Raw genomic sequence first — 19,025 nt, forward strand, 5'->3', positions numbered from 1 at the left:
ATGGACGGATACTCTGTCAACCCAGTTACAGCAATTAAATCAGTCCTTGGTTAAACAAAAACCTAACCCTCGCCCTACTGGGACCAAAGGGTCATCGAAGCGGGCCATTTCTTCCTCACAATCCACTAATATTTCAGATGATTCTTCCGATTCTGATGGGGAATATACTGATCCATCAGATGCTGATACTGCTGCTTCTGATGAAGTTTCTACAACACAGGTTGATGTTCCTAACTTGGTGGAGGCGATCAAGCTGATTCTTCAGATTGATGATGAGATTGACCCTCCTGATACGTCTAAGAAACCTGAAAGTTCAAACGTCAGAAGGTTACTAAATTAGTCTTACCACATTTTGACCATTTAATTGACATACGTCAGGAATCCTGGTCTTCTCCAGGAAATACATTTTCCCTGTCTAAAAAGATGCTAGCTCATTATCCTATCTCTGCAGAGTTGAGCAACAAGTGGGAAACCCCGCCACCAGTGGACTCGCATGTAGCCAGTCTTGTGGTGTCATCTACTTTGCCTGTCACCTCTTTGAAGGAGCCGACGGATAAGCGTGTGGAGGGTTGCTTGAAGTCTATTTACGCTCTTACAGGTGCTGTACATAGACCCACTATGGCAGCCTCTTGGGCTGCAAAAGGCATTGAAGCATGGGTTCAAGCAATTGAGGAAGAGCTACCTCTGAATTTTTCTGACACTGCCAGACAATATCTGACCTATATTACCACAGCCTCCCACTATATCCAGGAGGCGGCCTCTGATGCAGGCATTATGGCGGCCAAGGCATCTACTACGTCTATCCTGGCTCGCCAGATTCTGTGGTTACGGTCTTGGTCGGTGGACCTGGACTCTAAGAAGACCTTGGAGGTACCCCCTTTTAAGGGAGATATACTATTTGGAGATGATCTGAACAAAATTGTGACCGACTTGGCGCCGGTCAAGACTGCGTTTCTCCCAAGTACTAATCCGTCGGTTCCGAAGGCTAAGAGTACTACTTTTCGTTCCTTTCGACCTCCATGTAAAGCAAAGGGTCAGGCGTACCCGAGACAGGCTTGCACTTCCAAGTCCTCTAAGCCCAAACCTAAACGTTCATTGGCCGCCCGTCATCCTGCTGCCAAACCAGACAAGCCTGCTGCATGACAGGGCGGGCCTCCCTCTTGGGGACCCCAGGGTGGGAGGCCGACTCCTGCAGTTTGCCCAAGTATGGTTAAAGACCACTTTGGACGCCTGGGTGCAGGAACTGGTCTCTCACGGGTACGCAATCTCTTTCCAGAGATGTCCCCCTCACCAGTTTTGCTCAACGGTTATCCCTTCGGATCCGTTAAAAGCACAAACTCTACATTTAGTTGTCCAATACCTCCTGGATACAGGAGTGATAGTGCCGGTGCCTCTGTCTCAGAAAGGCAGGGGATACTATTCGACGCTGTTTCTAGTTCCAAAGCCGAATGGATCCTCCCAATCTATACTCAATCTCAAATTCTTAAACAAATTTGTGAGGGTGTCCAAATTCCGTATGGAAACTCTGCGCTCTATTGTACTGGCTATGGAACCCAAGGACTATATGGTATCCCTGGATATACAGGATGCTTACCTACACATACCTATTGCCATGTCACATCAGCAATATGATCGGTTTGCCATTGGCAAACTTCATTATCAGTTTCAAGCCTTGCCTTTCGGACTGACCACGGCTTCTCGGATCTTCACCAAGGTCATGGCGGTCATGATTCTCCGCCGTCAGGTTATCAGGATCCTGCCGTATCTGGATGACTTGTTGATCCTGGCGGACTCCCCAGATGTTCTCCTCCGTCATCTGGAACTGATGGTCCAATTCCGATAAGCCCACGGGTGGCTCATCAACTGGAAAAAATCCTCACTGGTCCCTGCTCAGAGCATGGTGCACCTGGGGGGCATTACTGGACACACACAGCCAACATTTGTTCTTGTTTCCAGAGAAGGTCCCAAAACTTCAGGATAGAATCAGATACTTCCTCTCTCGCCAAAGAGTGTCGATACACTCAGCGATGCAAGTACTAGGCTTCGTGGTGTCGTCTTTTGACATGGTAGAGTACACTCGATTTAATTCCCGCCCTCTGCAGAGGTTAATCCTTTCCAAGTGGGACGGCTTGCCTCACTGGATCAGGTCTCAAATGATCTCCTTGACTCCGGAGGTTCGTCTGTCACTGAGTTGGTGGTTACAGGACCAACAATTGAGCAGGGGTCGTCCCTTCTGGATCTCCAACTGGGTCCTCCTAACGATGGATGCCAGTCTGCTGGGTTGGGGCGTGGTGTTGAGGCAACACACTCTCCAGGGTCAGTGGACCAGGGAGGAATCTCTCCTCCCGATTAAACATTCTGAATTTCAGTGTTCAATGCATTGACACTGGCCCTGCCTTTCGTACAGAACAGGCCTGTTCAAGTACAATCAGACAACGCCACCACGGTGGCGTACATAAACCATCAAGGCGGCACTCGAAAATTCTTCGATGGGCAGAACGCCATCTGCCAGCAATATCAGCAGTGTTCATTCCGGGGGTCCTCAACTGGGAAGCGGACTTCCTCAGTCATCAGGACGTACACGCCGGGTAGTGGAGTCTTCATCCGGAGGTCTTCCAACTCCTTGTGGACAAGTTGGGTCTACCAGATGTAGACCTGATGGCGTCTCAACACAATCACAAGGTTCCAGTCTTCGGAGCAAGGACAAGGGATCCTCAAGCAGCGTTCATGGACGCACTGGCAATTCCATGGAACTTTCGGCTGCCATACGTGTTCCCTCGAGTGTCACTCCTGCCCAGGGTACTACGGACGTTCAAGCAAGAAGGAGGAATACTGCTTCTAGCCACTCCAGCGTGGCCCAGATGGCATTGATTCTCAGACCTGCAGGGTCTCTCGATCGAGCGTCCTCTTCTACTTCCTCAACGCCCAGACCACCTCGTTCAGGGCCCTTGTGTTTACCAGGACTTGGCAACACTGGCTTTGACGGTGTGGCTCTTGAAGCTTCACTCCTGAGGGCCAAAGGATTTTCTGAGGCGGTTATTCTAACTATGTTGAAGGCCCGCAAGCCGGCTTCTGCACGGATTTATTTTAGGGTCTGGAATTCTTACTTCACCTGGTGTGCTGCTAAGAATTATGATGCATACAAGTTTAGTACTTCCAGACTTCTGGCTTTTTTGCAACAAGGCCTGGATTTGGGACTTCGCCTGGCCTCCCTCAAGGTTCACATTTCTGCTTTGTCGTTGTTGTTTCAGAATTTTTTTTTTATCTATTCCTGACGTTCATACATTCACTCAGGGCGTACTACGGATTCAGTCTCCCTTTGTCCTTCATGTGGCTTCATGGGATCTGTCTGTTGTTCTTAATGCCCTTCAAGAGTCTCTGTTTGAACCGCATACGGTCATTTTTCTGTTGGCTATTACCTCTGCTAGGAGGGTGTCAGACTTAGGCGTTTTGTCCTGTCGTCCACCCTTTCTGATTTTTCACCGTGACCGGACAGTTCTTAGAACTCGCCCTGGTTATCTACCTAAGGTGGTGTCATCTTTCCACCTTAACCAAGAGATTGTGGTTCCGGCCTTTATCTCTCCTGGTTTGTCCTCCAAAGAGCGGTCTTTGGTTGTGGTACGGGCTTTCCGTATATATGTAGAAAGGACTGCCTATCAGGAGGTCAGATTCTCCTTTTGTACTTTTTGGTTTTCACAAACGTGGCTGGCCCGCGTATAAGCAGACCTTGGCCAGATAGATTAGAATGGTGATTGCACAAGCTTATGCGCAGGCTGGACTCCCAGCTCCTGCTGCTATCCAGGCCTATTCTACTCGGTCTGTTGGACCTTCTTGAGCGGCCCGCCGTGGCGCATCTGCTGAACAATTGTGCAAGGAGGCTACGTGGTCCGTGAACACGTTCATCAGGTTCTATGCCTTTGATACTTCTGCCTCCCAGGATGCTTCCTTTGAACGCCGGGTTCTTGTGCCCGCTACAGTGCGTCCCCTCCCATGAGGAACTTCTTTAGGACAGCCCCAATGTTATTCCCTGTGGAATACCAGTGTACCCCACTGCAGAAAAGGAGATTTATGGTAAGACTTACCATTGTTAAATCTCTTTTCTGCGAGGTACACTGGATTCCATAGGGCGCCCACCCTGACGAACTTAGCTTCTTTGGGTTTGTATGGCATTAGCCGCTAGTCCCTTCTCCTGTCGTGAGAATGTGGTTCTATGTGACTAACATCTACCGTCTCTCTTACCTGCTACTGCATTGGACTGGTTAACGAAACTGAGCTCCAGTGCCTGGAGGCGGGTCTATAGAGGAGGCGGTGCAGAACATCCTGGAGGCAGTCAAAGCTTTAGCCTGTTGGTGCCTCGGATCAAGATCCAACTCTACACCCCGATGTTATTCCCTGTGGAAACCAGTGTACCTCGCAGAAAGAGATTTAACAATGGTAAGTTTTACCATAAATCTCCTTTTTTCTCAAATTTTACATTCAAACAAGAAAAGCAAAGAATACGTCAAGATAGCAAGTAACAGAGAATGGAATAAATAAATAGCACGGTGGACATGGATGCAGGTATACAGCAAGACCAAACAAAAGAACATTAAATAAAACATTAATCGGCCCAAATCTCAGGAATATATACAGAAATTTCTTAAATAAAAAACATCAGAAAAGTATGGTGCGTACATGCATGAAAGTGTAATATAATACAGAAGGAAAATCTGTGGTTGCTGGCCAATACCCTAAACCTTAACTTTATATCAGGAAACACAATAGCATCATTATGTCTGGACTGACACCACCTGTCCCATTTTGCAATAACATCATTCTTAAAGGCTGTCCCTTGAGACTGGTACAGCCGTTAAGAATGTGGTAGGGGCACGGGCAGTGAGTGTAGTTCAGAATTGCTGATTCTGTATTTCTGAATATTTATGTGCTGATTATTATGTTTATTCATATTTAAGTCATGATATTTGTACTTCCCTTTAGTGAGATCTTCTTAAAGACAGTTCCCTGTCACGACTCTGTCTGACCCTTCCCACCTTCAAATGCATACACACTTGCCAATTCCCGCGTGAAGGGAGCAACTGCGGGGGGAGCGGGGGCCATGCAGCAGCTGCAGCATTGCCCTCGTTAACGAGGTCCTCCCTCAACTGGACTGTTCAGACGAGGTAGGGGGTCGTTAACGATATTGAGTGTACACACTAGACTAGATGGTAAAAGATATCGCGCAGAATGGCCCTTCTGAGCGATATCTTTAACTTTCTTGTCTAGTGTGTGGAGCTTAGTCCATTAAGATGCACGAAACATAAAGAACAAAAGATGGTGGTGGCAGCAGGACACATATAAATGGGGATTACTGGGAAATCTACTGCAGTTGTCTTTAAATATATTTGACCTAAAGCCCCGTACACACGGGGAGATGTGTGCTGAGTGATCTATCACAGACTGCTCAACACACATCTATCTCCTGCTCAGCACACAGCGAGATGTGTGCTGAGTGAGGAGGGGGACGACGGGGGGTCCGCGCACTTCACAGAGCAGTGAAGTGAGCGATCTACTAGATTTGGCATGCATGCCAGATCTAGAGTCAGCGATAGCGTCGCACGGGGCCGTGCATCGCTATTGCTATGGGCATACACACGGAGAGATCCGTGCTTAATTTCTAAGCAATCTAGTCAGATTGCTTACAATTTAAGCACGGATCTCTCCTTTTGTACCCCCTGAAGTCTTAACTTGAAGGTTTAAAGTCTTTTTTATAAATTTTTATTAATTTGGCAAATGATTACATATTTTAGATTTCATTTAATCTACCAAGTGTTACATGGAGGGGGGGTGGGGGGGCGCTTTTCGTTAATTGATGGTCTGTTATATTCATTTGGGTGCTTTATATTAAGTTAGGGCAGTTCCTATTAAATTGGGGTGCTGCACCTTTAAAATTAATAAATCAGGGCAATTTTGTAAAGGCTTGTGCTGGCATCACATATGTAGACGTAGTGGATTTTTACAGCTCTTTGTGTTCTGCTAATGGAGACAGCGAGTACGTTCCACAGTGACACGGTAGATGTTCTAACATGTTGATTAAAACCCCTCTTCTTGGGTCAGGCGTACGGGGAAAAGGGCAACAGCTTTGGATGCAATATGAATGAAAATAACAATCGCTTTGCTCACAACCATGTCAGTTTGTAAAGGGCATAATTTAATTAACACCTTGTTAAACTGAAAAGTGGTGAAACTAGAGAAAGGGAAAAATAGTTCTGCTTTTGACATTTCAAAGTAAAGTTCATGTTTTTATTCTTTCTTTGTTCACTATCTCCAATCTAAAATGACTCTATTAGTAATCGCTCGTTAACACTTACCATACATTTCCTTTGATGTGAGGGGCGGAACTCCCTTCATCACGCTTAGTGACACCTAGAACAGCGTAGGACCAAACAGTATGGAGCTGCATAACATGGACCAAACTAAAAGTAGAAAATCTGTAACTTGTCCAAAAAATAATAAAAGATTATATGTAATCTTTTTAGGAGAGACAGACTAAATAAAAAGGGTGGAAGGGTGTGTCTTTACGTAAAGCCGTTTTTAAAACCTGATATACGGGAAGATATTCAGGAGGGGACTGTAGACACTGTCGAGACATTATGGGTAGAAATTGCATGCGGGGAAAAAGGAATAAAAAAGTTAGAATTGGGTGTATGCTATAGGCCGCCTGGTATCAACGCATCTGATGAGGAATTGTTACTAAATCAAATTGAAAGAGCAGCAGGAGTAGGAGACATAGTAGTGATGGGAGATTTTAACTATCCAGAGATAAACTGGAAAAACGATGCATGTGATACTGCTAGGGGCAATATGTTTTTAAACACACTTAATGATAACTACTTAGTTCAACTAATTGAGGAACCAACTAGGTACAATGCAATCTTAGACCTGGTATTAACAAACAATGGGGATTTGGTATCAGGTATTATAGTAGGGGAACCCATAGGAAACAGCGACCACAATATGGTCACATTCAATATCAGTTTCCATAAACAGCCCTATACTGGCTCAACTAGGACTCTAAACTTTAGCAAAACAAATTTTGATAAGATGAGGGTATTTTTCAGGGATATTGAATGGGAAGGTTTGTTTTTAGGAAAAAATACTACAGAGAAATGGGAGGTACTAAAATTCCTGCTAGCTAAAAATACACTCAAATTTATTCCTACAAGCAGCAAAAAAAGGATTAAAAATCATAAACCGATGTGGCTTAACAAAAAGATTAAGGAATTTATGGGCAAGAAAAGGCGAGCATTTAAAAAATACAAATCTGACGGGGAAGCAGAGTCATTTCAGCACTATAAGGAATGTAACAAAATATGCAAAAAGGAAATAAGAGCGGCTAAAGTAGAAACTGAAAAACTAGTAGCAAAGGAAAGCAAAGCGAATCCCAAAAAATTATTTAAATACATTAATAGCAAGAGATTAAAGAAGTAGAGTATAGGCCCTTTAAAAGACAAGTTGGGAGTCTTAAGCAAAAATGATAATGACATAGCGGACACACTAAATGAGTTTTTTTCAACAGTATTTACTAGAGAGGACCCAATTCAGGGACTAACATATCTCAATAATGAGAATATCCCACTGATAGGTACTTATTTAAGCGAGGAAGTAGTCTGTGACCGATTAAAACATTTAAAGATTAATAAGTCACCAGGTCCCGATGGTATTCACCCAAGGGTTCTAATGGAGTTTCATTCTGAACTTGCAAAGCCGATATTTTTGATCTTTAAGGATTCAGTAATATCAGGTATGGTTCCCAAAGACTGGCGTATAGCGGAAGTAGTGCCTATATTTAAAAAGGGAAGTAAAGCTGAACCAGGTAATTATAGACCAGTTAGTCTTACATCTATAGTGGGGAAAGTATTGGAAGGTATTCTAAGAGATAGTATTCAGAAGTTCCTTGAAGTCAATAAGGTCATTAAAAGGAATCAACATGGGTTTATGAAGGACAGATCCTGTCAAACCAACTTACTTGGCTTTTATGAAACAGTAAGCGCAAACCTAGATCAGGGTAAAGAGGTGGATGTAATCTTTTTAGATTTTGCCAAAGCGTTCGATACTGTACCACACATGAGACTTATCTACAAGCTACAAGAATCAGGGCTAGGAAGCACAATATGCACTTGGGTCAAAACTGGTTAGATAATAGGGAGCAGCGCGTTGTGGTTAATGGATCTTTTTCAACTTGGACTGAAGTGCTAAGTGGTGTGCCGCAAGTAGTAGTACCCAAAGTAGGACTGCAGCAAAGGAGGCTAATAAGATATTAGCATGTATAAAACGGGGAATTGATGCTAGGGACGAGAGTATTATACTCCCGTTATATAAATCACTTGTGAGGCCACACCTTGAATACTGTGTACAATTCTGGGCACCTTACTACAAAAAGGATATCCTGGAGCTAGAAAAGGTTCAAAGGCGGGCGACCAAACTAATTAAGGGTATGGAGACGCTGGAATACGAGGAAAGGCTTGCAAGACTAGGCATGTTTACACTGGAAAAGAGGAGATTAAGAGGGGACATGATCAACATTTACATATATATAAGTGGACAATATACAGATCTTGCGCAGGACCTGTTTTTGGTTAGATCAACACAGAGAACTCGTGGACACTGGCTCAGGTTAGAGGAGAGGAGATTCCACACAATACGGCGTAAAGGCTTTTTTACGGTAAGGACGATACGTGTTTGGAATTTCCTGCCTGAGGGAGTTGTAATGGCCAACTCAGTCAACACCTTTAAGAATGGGTTAGATAAATTCCTAATGGATAAGGATATCCAGGGTTACGGGGCATAGTCACGCACTATGGTTATTATAAAAAAAGAGGGGTTAATCGGAACGGCAGTCAGCAACATCAGTCAAAATTTTATACAAAATAATCGTGCATAGGAGACCACAAATAGGTTGAACCCGATGGACAATTGTCTTTTTTCAACCTTAGATACTATGTTACTATGTAATTAGCTTATTAGTTGAAAATATGAACAAGGTTTGATTATGTGTAGCCACCCTTAGCTTAGACTATTTTGGGTTCTGAATTCTGGATCATTCCCATTATCGTTTCCTTAAATGACAATAAAATCTAACAAACTAATCTGTAACAAATCCTTTTATAAACCTGGAGATTTTTATCATTGCGGTTTCATATGCTAAAACCTCTATTCTCAATTATTAACAATTGCAGACTGAGGCTGACTTGTATTTCAAGTATTTTCAAAATTGTATATAAGATAAGTCTAATATACAGTATCTAATGAAATGAGCATCTGAAGAAAATGCTTGCATTGTTTCTTTAATATTTGTACATTGGTTATCTTCAGATTAGTTATAAGGCCAGCAGACTGTGCACAGGATGGATGAGAAAGTGCCAGATACTGCTGAAAAGGAGATAAGGGATTTGAGGCTGTGTGGTCACTGAAGTGTTTGAGATACATTTTTGAATCCATGCTGTGAAATACCAGCCAAAATATAGAGATCAAACCTTGTCTGCAGGCTTATCTCCCATCTGCCCGCTTTATTTTTATGTTTAGCTTTTTTGCTTCAGTTTTTGGTTTGTTTGTTTTCTGGGGTTTTTTTTTTTTTACTTTGATTTCAAAATCTCTTGTCTTTTGGTAAACCCATGAATATTTGAGGTAGCTGTGTGCATTGTGCTAGCTGTAAACTTAAATGGTAATGTTGCACTCCTCCATCTTTCTTGTACACAGCGTGTATTGCAAGTGGTGCATGATGGGATGGGTTGAAAGCTCCCTCTGCTGGCTAAAAGCACATTTTGCTGGTTAGGTCTTTATTTCTAATAATCTTTTATTGAAACTGCTGCTGCTGCTGTTGTTGTTATCAATCTATTTATAACATTTTAGAAAAATATTAGGCAGCTGAGTATCAGCTTGTGAAAAGAAAATAATTTTAGATTTTATTTCAGAAATACTAACTGAATAGCTGCTGTTTGCATAACTGGTTTTGTTATCACATTTTAAATAGCATTTCTGTGTATTAAATGCATTAAATCCATGCTACAGTATGTTTAATTGTTGAAAACCATAAATGCATTTAGACATATTTGCAAATGCATTCAGCCTCCAACATGTGTCTAACAAAGCAGGAAGTTTTTCTCCTGGACAAGACTTTTTCTCCTGGACAAGTTTTTCTCCTGGACAGTGTCAGACTGGGGCATGAAGGGCCCACCGGGGGAATGCAGTGGTAGGGGCCCTTGTTTTTAGGGGTGTGGCCAGCTGCCACAGAGCCTTGGCTAACCATTAGAGTGTGCATGGCCAGGGTCCCTTGATAAATATATATGTATAGCAAATACTTCTAGTGCATGCATGATAAATGATAATGTACCAGATTAATAACAGCAATGCACTGTAGAGAATACAACATAGTCATGTGCTGTGGATAGTTTAACATGCGCATAATGTACAGTATAATTCAAGTGCACAGTCTTGAACCTCTTCCTAGAAGAGGAGGTGGGGCCCACAGGGGGGTTACCCCTATGCCAATGTGCAGTGCCATAACTAGGCATTTTAGCGCTGTGTGCGAGAAACAGCGTTGTTGCCCCCCCCCCCCATTTGTAAGACAGGAGCAGTGCGCGCCGCAGGCGCGCAAAAAATATATAGGGGCATGGCTTCATGGGGAAGGGGCGCGGCCACAAAATAAAACCCATTCATACTACGGTGCACAGTAGTCTCCATTATTCAAATTACGTTGCACAGTAGAGCCACTACACGAGGTAGAGCCCCTTTTACACATTACGGCAGACACTCCCCCTTTTTTTACACATTACGGCAGACAGCGTCCCCTTTTTACACATTATGGCAGACAGCGTCCCCCATTTTACACATTACGGCAAACAGCGTCCCCTTTTTACACATTACGGCAGCCAGTCCCCCTTTTTACACATTGCGGCAGCCAGTCCCCCTTTTTACACATTGCGGCAGCCAGTCCCCCTTTTTACACATTGCTGCAGACAGAATAGATAGATAGAGAGAAAGATACTTACCATCTCTCCCCGCTGGAAGTCAGGCTCCTCGTGCTGGCAGATCCCGGGTAGTTGCAGGGGTGAACCTACTACCATACCACACGGTACATGCCCAATCTCGTCCGATCTTGGAAGCAATACAGTGTTGGGCCTGGCAAGTATCAGGCTGGGTGACCACCTGGGAATACTGGGTGTTGTAGGTTCCCTCTTGCACCACTTCAAAGGTACAACCACCCTGCATGGTCTCTAATACATATGTGTATTTACGCCAATTATACATTACGATCTTTTTAAAAAAATATTCATGGATACAGAAACCCTTTCTGTTCATGGGGTTTAATTCAGAACTTGATTTCCCCATGGGGGTCTATTTTGTGCCATATTATTAAGAAGAAAATGAAAAGTTATGTTTTAATATTAACCATTTAAGTGCTCTAGGTTACTTCTTTTTTTCTTCTCTTGCATCTGATTTAGAAGTACAACATACTTGCCTACTCTACTGGAAGTTGTGGGAAACTCAATTATTCAAGAAGTCCCCCCGCATCCATGGAAGAGTAGGCAAATCTCTCGCATCCGCCTGCTTCCTAGTGAAGCGGACAGGATTGAATGAAAGTCACCAAAATTGCGTCAGAGGGTGTACGGCTTAGTAACGCAAATCACTGCATTTAGCCCCTACTATAGTTTAAGCCTAGCCCCGCTCCTCCCAGTCTTTAGCAGCGTCTCCACTCCGTACTTATCCTGGAGAGGAGACAGAAAATGTAGGCAAGTACACTACTGTATATGGACAAAAGTATTCGGACGCCTCACCATTACACTAACAGGGACTGTAATAACATTGTATTCAAATACATACACTTTAATATTGAATTGGCCCCCCTTTTGCTGCTATAACAGTTTCCACTTTTCTTGCTTGAGTGTTTCTGTGGAAATTTGTGCCCATTCATTCTGTAGAGCATGTATGAGGTCAGGCACTAATGCTGGACGACTAGGCCTAACTCGCAATCTGTCCTGCCGTTATCAAAGGCAATGCACCAAACCTCTTTTTTTGAATACGGGTTGAACCCGATGGGTATTCTGCCTCTTTTCAACCTCATTAACTATGTCTTTCCATGACATGACGTTATCACCTTAACTTCGACAAGTTGGCGATAAATTTCAGCTGCTGATATGCCCGTTTGTTACACACACCAGTGCTAACAGGAGTATACCGGTGTATGAACAGAGAGGGAAGCGAAGCAAACGAACTCACAGACAGTATAACATAACATACACAGGAGGTGATGGAATAACTAATAAACACAAAGTGAACGGAGAAGCCCAAAGGCTCAGGAATTGGGTGTCTCCCTAGTGTCAGGAATGCTCAGATGGAATAGAGCGGACAATGAAGCGAGGTGTAGTGATTTAACATGTGGAGCACCTGAAATGATGTTGCTAAGAGCAACAGAAAAAACCCCAAAGGGTTACCAACGGGTGTGGGAATAAACTCCTTGGTCAGAGATAGAAATATAGACACAAGGAGAGTATCCACAATCCTAACCCCCACTTGCAGCGCACAGGTTCAGCTTACTGCCACTAAACTGACACCTGGACGCCCTGCACAGTGAGGGAGGATTAAGCAAGCAGGTCTGAGAGTACAGCCGCAAACCTGCTGGGTTCACAGAATAGCAAAAGAACCCCAGCAGGTCAAACAACTGACTCCAGTCTTACTGCTAGGTCCGGATTGGCAGAATGAAGTACCGAATCCCAAGGCCTATTCGCAGTAAGCAACAAGTAAATACAAAGTCACACAGTACTAGCTAACTCTCTGGAACTGACTAACAAAGATTCAGCAGCATTTGCCTAGCCTGAGAGGATGGTTTATATAGCAGGTGCTGTCCACGCCCCACTCAGACCTCACAGACTGTGAGCACAAAACCAGCGCCGGATTCCCTGCCGTGCACAGAGCCTGTAACCACTACACAGTAAAAACCCGGACCGGAGTATCAGCTGCGCTCAGGTTACTTCGCTAACACTTGCCTCCCGGTTGCCATGGCGACGTGGCAGCACAGAGCAGGAGATCCTAACAGTACCCCCCCTCTGACGAGGGGTCAAAGAACCCCTACCACCGGGTTTATCGGGGAACTGCGAGAAGAAAGAGCGTATCAGTCTGGGGGCATGAAGATCACAACTGCGCATCCACGACCGCTCCTCCGGGCCATACCCCTTCCAGTGCACCAAAAATGACAGCCGACCCCGAACCCTTTCAACCACAAACTCCCTCTGACCCCGTATCAGAAGAGGAGAAGGTCTTCCACTGGAAGAAGGATTACTAACCGCCAGTTTTAAAAGGGAACAATGAAATGTTTTATTGATTCCCAATGAACGGGGCAGATCTAACTGAAATGCCACCGGATTGATAACCCAGGTGATCTTATAAGGGCCGATGAACCGGGGGCCTAACTTATGAGATGGCTGTCTCAACTTCAAATTCTTGGTGGACAACCAGACGAAGTCTCCTAATTTGAAGCTGCAGGGTCTTCTCCGCTTATCAAAAACCCTTTTGGTCACTAATGACACAAACACAAGGGCTTTCTTCACTTTCCTCCAAATACCCCTAAGGACCGAAACAACAGAGGAACCACCAGGCGTGGAATCCAGGGGGTCAAAAGAATTGGCCTTAGGATGATGCCCATACACACAAAGGAAGGGAGAGATCCCTGTAGCAGAGTGAGCCGCGTTGTTATAGGCAAACTCCGCCATGGACAGATGAGCAACCCAGTCAGTATGACACTTGGAGACATAACACCTGAGGAACTGCTCCAAGGACTGGTTCACCCTCTCAGTCTGCCCATTAGACTGTGGATGGTAGCCTGACGACAAACTCACAGAAATCTGGAGATCAGAACAAAATGCCCTCCAGAATTTGGCCACAAACTGGGATCCACGGTCAGAGACCACATCAAGTGGCAACCCGTGGAGGTGCACAACATGCTGCATAAATAACTCAGACAGGCGTCTGGCCGATGGCAACCCAACCAGTGGAACGAAATGCGCCATCTTCGAAAACCTGTCAACGACAACCCAAATGGCTGTCATCCCCGAGGATTTGGGCAAGTCCACCACAAAATCCATGGAAATGTGGGTCCATGGCTTAGACGGAATAGAGAGTGGATGTAATGGGCCGACAGGAACCCCTCTAGGAGTTTTATTTCGGGCACAAACGTCACATGCCCGAACCCACTGATCCACATCCCTAGCCACGAGGGCCACCACACCGCCCTAGACAGCAACTCCCGAGTTCTGGCAATACCCGGATGCCCTGCCGACCTCTTGGCATGGAATTCCAGGAACACTCGCTGTCTTAACCTAGGAGGCACAAACAAGAGACCTACCGGAAGGTCTGGAGGAGCCTGCTCCTGTGCTCTAAGGACTAATGACAAGAGGTCCTGGGTAATGCCCACTTTAATACATGATGGGGACACAATGGGCAATGGCTCCTCGGTGGTCTCTTGAACTGGAGCAAAACTCTGCGAGAGCGCATCAGCCTTGATGTTTTTTGACCCAGGGCGATATGTTATCAAAAAATTAAAGCGAGCAAAAAACAAAGCCCATCGTGCCTGCCTGGCATTGAGCCGCTTCGCTGACTCTAAATATGCCAGATTCTTATGGTCGGTGAGAATTGAGACCACAAACTTAGCCCCCTCAAGCCAGTGTCTCCACTCCCCGAGTGCATCCTTTATAGCCAACAATTCCCGGTTACCCACATCATAATTCATCTCGGCAGACGAAAATTTACGGGAAAAGTAAGCACAGGGATGAAGGCGATTATCAGACACCCCCATCTGAGAGAGCACTGCCCCAATACCTATCTCAGAGGCATCCACTTCTACCACAAAAGGACGCTCTGGATCTGGGTGTCGCAGCACCTTGGCCGAGACAAATGCCCTTTTGAGACGGGCAAAGGCCGCTTTGGCCTCACAAGACCAGTGAGCAACATCCGCCCCTTTCTTAGTGAGTGCCACCAAGGGGGCCACTATAGACGAAAATCCAGCGATAAACCGTCTATAAAAATTTGCAAAGCCCAGAAAACGCTGAAGCGCCTTCAAACTAGTGGGCTGCACCCAATCCAGGACTGCCTGTACCTTAGAACCCTCCATTTGGAAACCTTCTGAGGAGATAATATACCCTAGAAATGCGATTTGCTGGACTTCAAACTCGCACTTCTCCAGCTTCGCCCCAAGCTGGTGGTCTCTGAGTTTCTGGAGGACTAAGCGTACATGCTTCCGATGTTCCTCCAGGGAATGAGAGAAGATTAGGATGTCATCTAGATAAACAACTAAGAATCTATCCAAATATTCCCTGAGCACATCGTTCATGAATTCCTGGAAGACTGCCGGGGCATTAGAGAGCCCAAAAGGCATCACCAAATATTCATAATGCCCTGAGTGGGTATTAAAGGCAGTCTTCCATTCATCCCCCTCTCTTATTCGGATTAGATTGTAAGCACCGCGTAGGTCAATCTTAGAAAAAATGGTGGCAGTACGAAGCTGGTCAAACAAAACCGAAATGAGAGGCAGTGGGTACGAGTTTTTAATCGTGATACGGTTGAATTCCCTGAAGTCGATGCAGGGTCGCAACGAACCGTCCTTTTTACCCACGAAGAAGAACCCCGACCCAACTGGGGACTGTGAGGGTCTGATAAATCCCTTAGCCAAGTTCTCCTGAATGTACTCTGCCATAGCCTGAGTCTCAGGACGTGACAGGGAGTACAACCTGCTCTTGGGAAGCTTAGCATCCGGCAACAAATCAATGGCACAGTCAATAGGGGCGATGGGGAGGTAGTACCTCCGCAAATTTTTTGGAGAACACATCCGCAAAATCTGCATAACATCCTGGCAATCCTGGCAAACTTAGCTGCGAGAGCCTGACTGGAAGGCTCAAGCAACTCCTGAAACAATCACTACCCCAACTAAGAATCTCCCCAGAGACCCAGTCAAATTGAGGGTTATGGGCCCTTAACCAGGGTAACCCCAAAACCAATGGGGCAAAAGAACAGACAGTCACATAAAAAGACAATTTTTCAGAGTGTGTGGCTCCAATAAACAAAGGAATTTGGCTGGTGCAGGAGGTAATTTTACCCTGGGACAATGGTGCCCCCTTTTAACCCACAGATCTCAATCTCTGATGCCAAAGGTACTGAGGGAACAGAGTGTTCCAGGGCGAATTGACGGTCCATGAAAACCCCAACGGCCCCACTGTCAACAAAGGCCTCAGTCTTGACAGTTTGACGGAGGATCTCCAAAGTCACCGGAATGAGAAAAGTCTTTTTGGGAAATTCTGACTTCTGGCCTGACAGGATATTTCCCATCACCCTCAGGCCCTGAAGTTTTCCGGTTTTTCTGGGAAGGATACTACAACATGACCTTTATTCCCACAGTACAAACACAAACCCTGCTGTCTCCTCCGCGTCTTCTCACGCGAGGAGAGGCGGGTAGCCCCAATCTGCATAGGCTCCTCGGAATATTCCTCAGAGTCTGAGGTTCCCTTGGGAAAAAAGGAAACTGCGGTCTCCCTTTCAAGCCTACGCTCTCTCAGCCATCTATCCACCCGGATGGATAACTGCATGAGCTGATCTAAGCTATCAGGCGAGGGATATTGTACCAGTTGGTCCTTTATCTGGTCAGAAAGGCCCCTTCGGTACTGGTTTCTCAGGGCTGGGTCATTCCACTGGGTATCATGAGCCAACCTCCGAAACTCCGTACTATAAACCTCAGCTGGCCGTCGCCCTTGCTTAAGAACCGTAATCTGAGCCTCGGCTGAAGCCATCTTGTCAGGGTCATCATACAAAATGCCCAGTGCCGTAAAAAAAGCATCAACACTTTTAAGCGACGGACAGTCAGGCTGTAACCCATATGCCCAGACCTGTGGGTCTCCTTGTAGCAAGGAAATCACCATGCCCACCCGCTGAATCTCCGACCCAGAAGACTGGGGCTAAGCCTGAAATATAGCTTACAGCTCTCCTTGAAACAAAAGAACTGCGAGCGATCTCCAGAAAAACGATCCGGGAGATTTACTTTCGGCTCCTTAACCCCTGAACTTGCCGCTGCTGCTGCGGGAGCTCCGCTAGCGGCCTGCGGGGTGTTCATTTTAATGGACATCTCATTAAATTGTCGAGTCAGGACCTGCACCTGATCGACCACCTGTTGCAAAGTATTTTGAGGGGTATGCTCCATATTCCCACAAAATTTCAACAGGAGTAGGGCTGCTGAATATGTTACACACACCAGTGCTAACAGGAGTATACCGGTGTATGAACAGAGAGGGAAGCGAAGCAAACGAACTCACAGACAGTATAACATAACATACACAGGAGGTGATGGAATAACTAATAAACACAAAGTGAACGGAGAAGCCCAAAGGCTCAGGAATTGGGTGTCTCCCTAGTGTCAGGAATGCTCAGATGGAATAGAGCGGACAATGAAGCGAGGTGTAGTGATTTAACATGTGGAGCACCTGAAATGATGTTGCTAAGAGCAACAGAAAAAACCCCAAAGGGTTACAAACGGGTGTGGGAATAAACTCCTTGGTCAGAGATAGAAATATAGACACAAGGAGAGTATCCACAATCCTAACCCCCACTTGCAGGGCACAGGTTCAGCTTACTGCCACTAAACTGACACCTGGACGCCCTGCAAAGTGAGGGAGGATTAAGCAAGCAGGTCTGAGAGTACAGCCGCAAACCTGCTGGGTTCACAGAATAGCAAAAGAACCCCAGCAGGTCAAACAACTGACTCCAGTCTTACTGCTAGGTCCGGATTGGCAGAATGAAGTACCGAATCCCAAGGCCTATTCGCAGTAAGCAACAAGTAAATACAAAGTCACACAGTACTAGCTAACTCTCTGGAACTGACTAACAAAGATTCAGCAGCATTTGCCTAGCCTGAGAGGATGGTTTATATAGCAGGTGCTGTCCACGCCCCACTCAGACCTCACAGACTGTGAGCACAAAACCAGCGCCGGATTCCCTGCCGTGCACAGAGCCTGTAACCACTACACAGTAAAAACCCGGACCGGAGTATCAGCTGCGCTCAGGTTACTTCGCTAACACTTGCCTCCCGGTTGCCATGGCGACGTGGCAGCACAGAGCAGGAGATCCTAACACCGTTAGACACAGAAATCTGATCCCACTAATTATGCACTTCAGTGTTTGACCATGTTTCCGCAAGCCCCTCCATCTTGATTAGGGAGGCCAATCCCGGGATCGGGATCGGTGGGATCCCGGGATTTAGGCCCAAAAATGCCGGGATTTGAATCCCGGGATTGGAGTCTCCAATCCCGGGATTCACGGGATTACATTGCGCGTGTCCAGGGAAGGTGGGTGTAAGTAATACTACTTACTATTAGGCGGGCGGCAGCCATGGACACACGCTGAACGCGGCGGTACTTCAAATGTAGCGCCGGCTGCCAGCCAATCAGAGCTGGCGGGCCGGCAGCCAATCAGGGAAGCTGCCGCGGTAGCCAATCAGGAGCGACTGCTGCGGCCACTTCCCCAGCCACTTCCCTGGTTGGTTGGCGGCCGGCGCTTCATTTGAAATGCCGCCGCGTTCAGTGTGTCCATGGCTGCCACACACCTAATAGTAAGTAGTATTACTTACACCCACCCTCCCTCCGTGCAGTGCTCTCTAACAGCCTCCCTCCCGCGCCGCTACCTACAGCCTCCCTCCCGCGCCGCTACCTACAGCCTCCCTCCCACGCCGCTACCTACAGCCTCCCTCCCGCGCCGCTACCTACGCCCTCCCTCCCGCGCCGCTACCTACACTAACCCTTCTGCGCCGCTACCTACACCCTCCCTCCCACGCCACTACCTACACTAACCCTTCCGCGCCGCTACCTACACCCTCCCTCCCGCGCCACTACCTACACTAACCCTTCCGCGCCGCTACCTACATCCTCCCTCCCGCGCCACTACCTACACTAACCCTTCCGCGCCGCTACCTACACCAACCCTCCGTGCAGCTACCTACACCCTCCCTCCAGCGC

The 19,025-nt window shown here is 46.2% G+C and overlaps 1 protein-coding gene and 1 pseudogene across 8 annotated transcripts in view; both read left to right on the forward strand.

Moving 5' to 3' along the window:
• AGRN (agrin) overlaps positions 1 to 19,025 on the forward strand; it is a 709,575-nt gene that overhangs the window by 606,833 nt on the left and 83,717 nt on the right. The gene's annotated exons all lie outside the window — the stretch shown is intronic.
• LOC134968066 (5S ribosomal RNA) lies at positions 11,091 to 11,209 on the forward strand (annotated as a pseudogene).

Source organism: Pseudophryne corroboree, chromosome 10 (genome assembly GCF_028390025.1).
Source record: "Pseudophryne corroboree isolate aPseCor3 chromosome 10, aPseCor3.hap2, whole genome shotgun sequence".
Taxonomy (NCBI): domain Eukaryota; kingdom Metazoa; phylum Chordata; class Amphibia; order Anura; family Myobatrachidae; genus Pseudophryne; species Pseudophryne corroboree.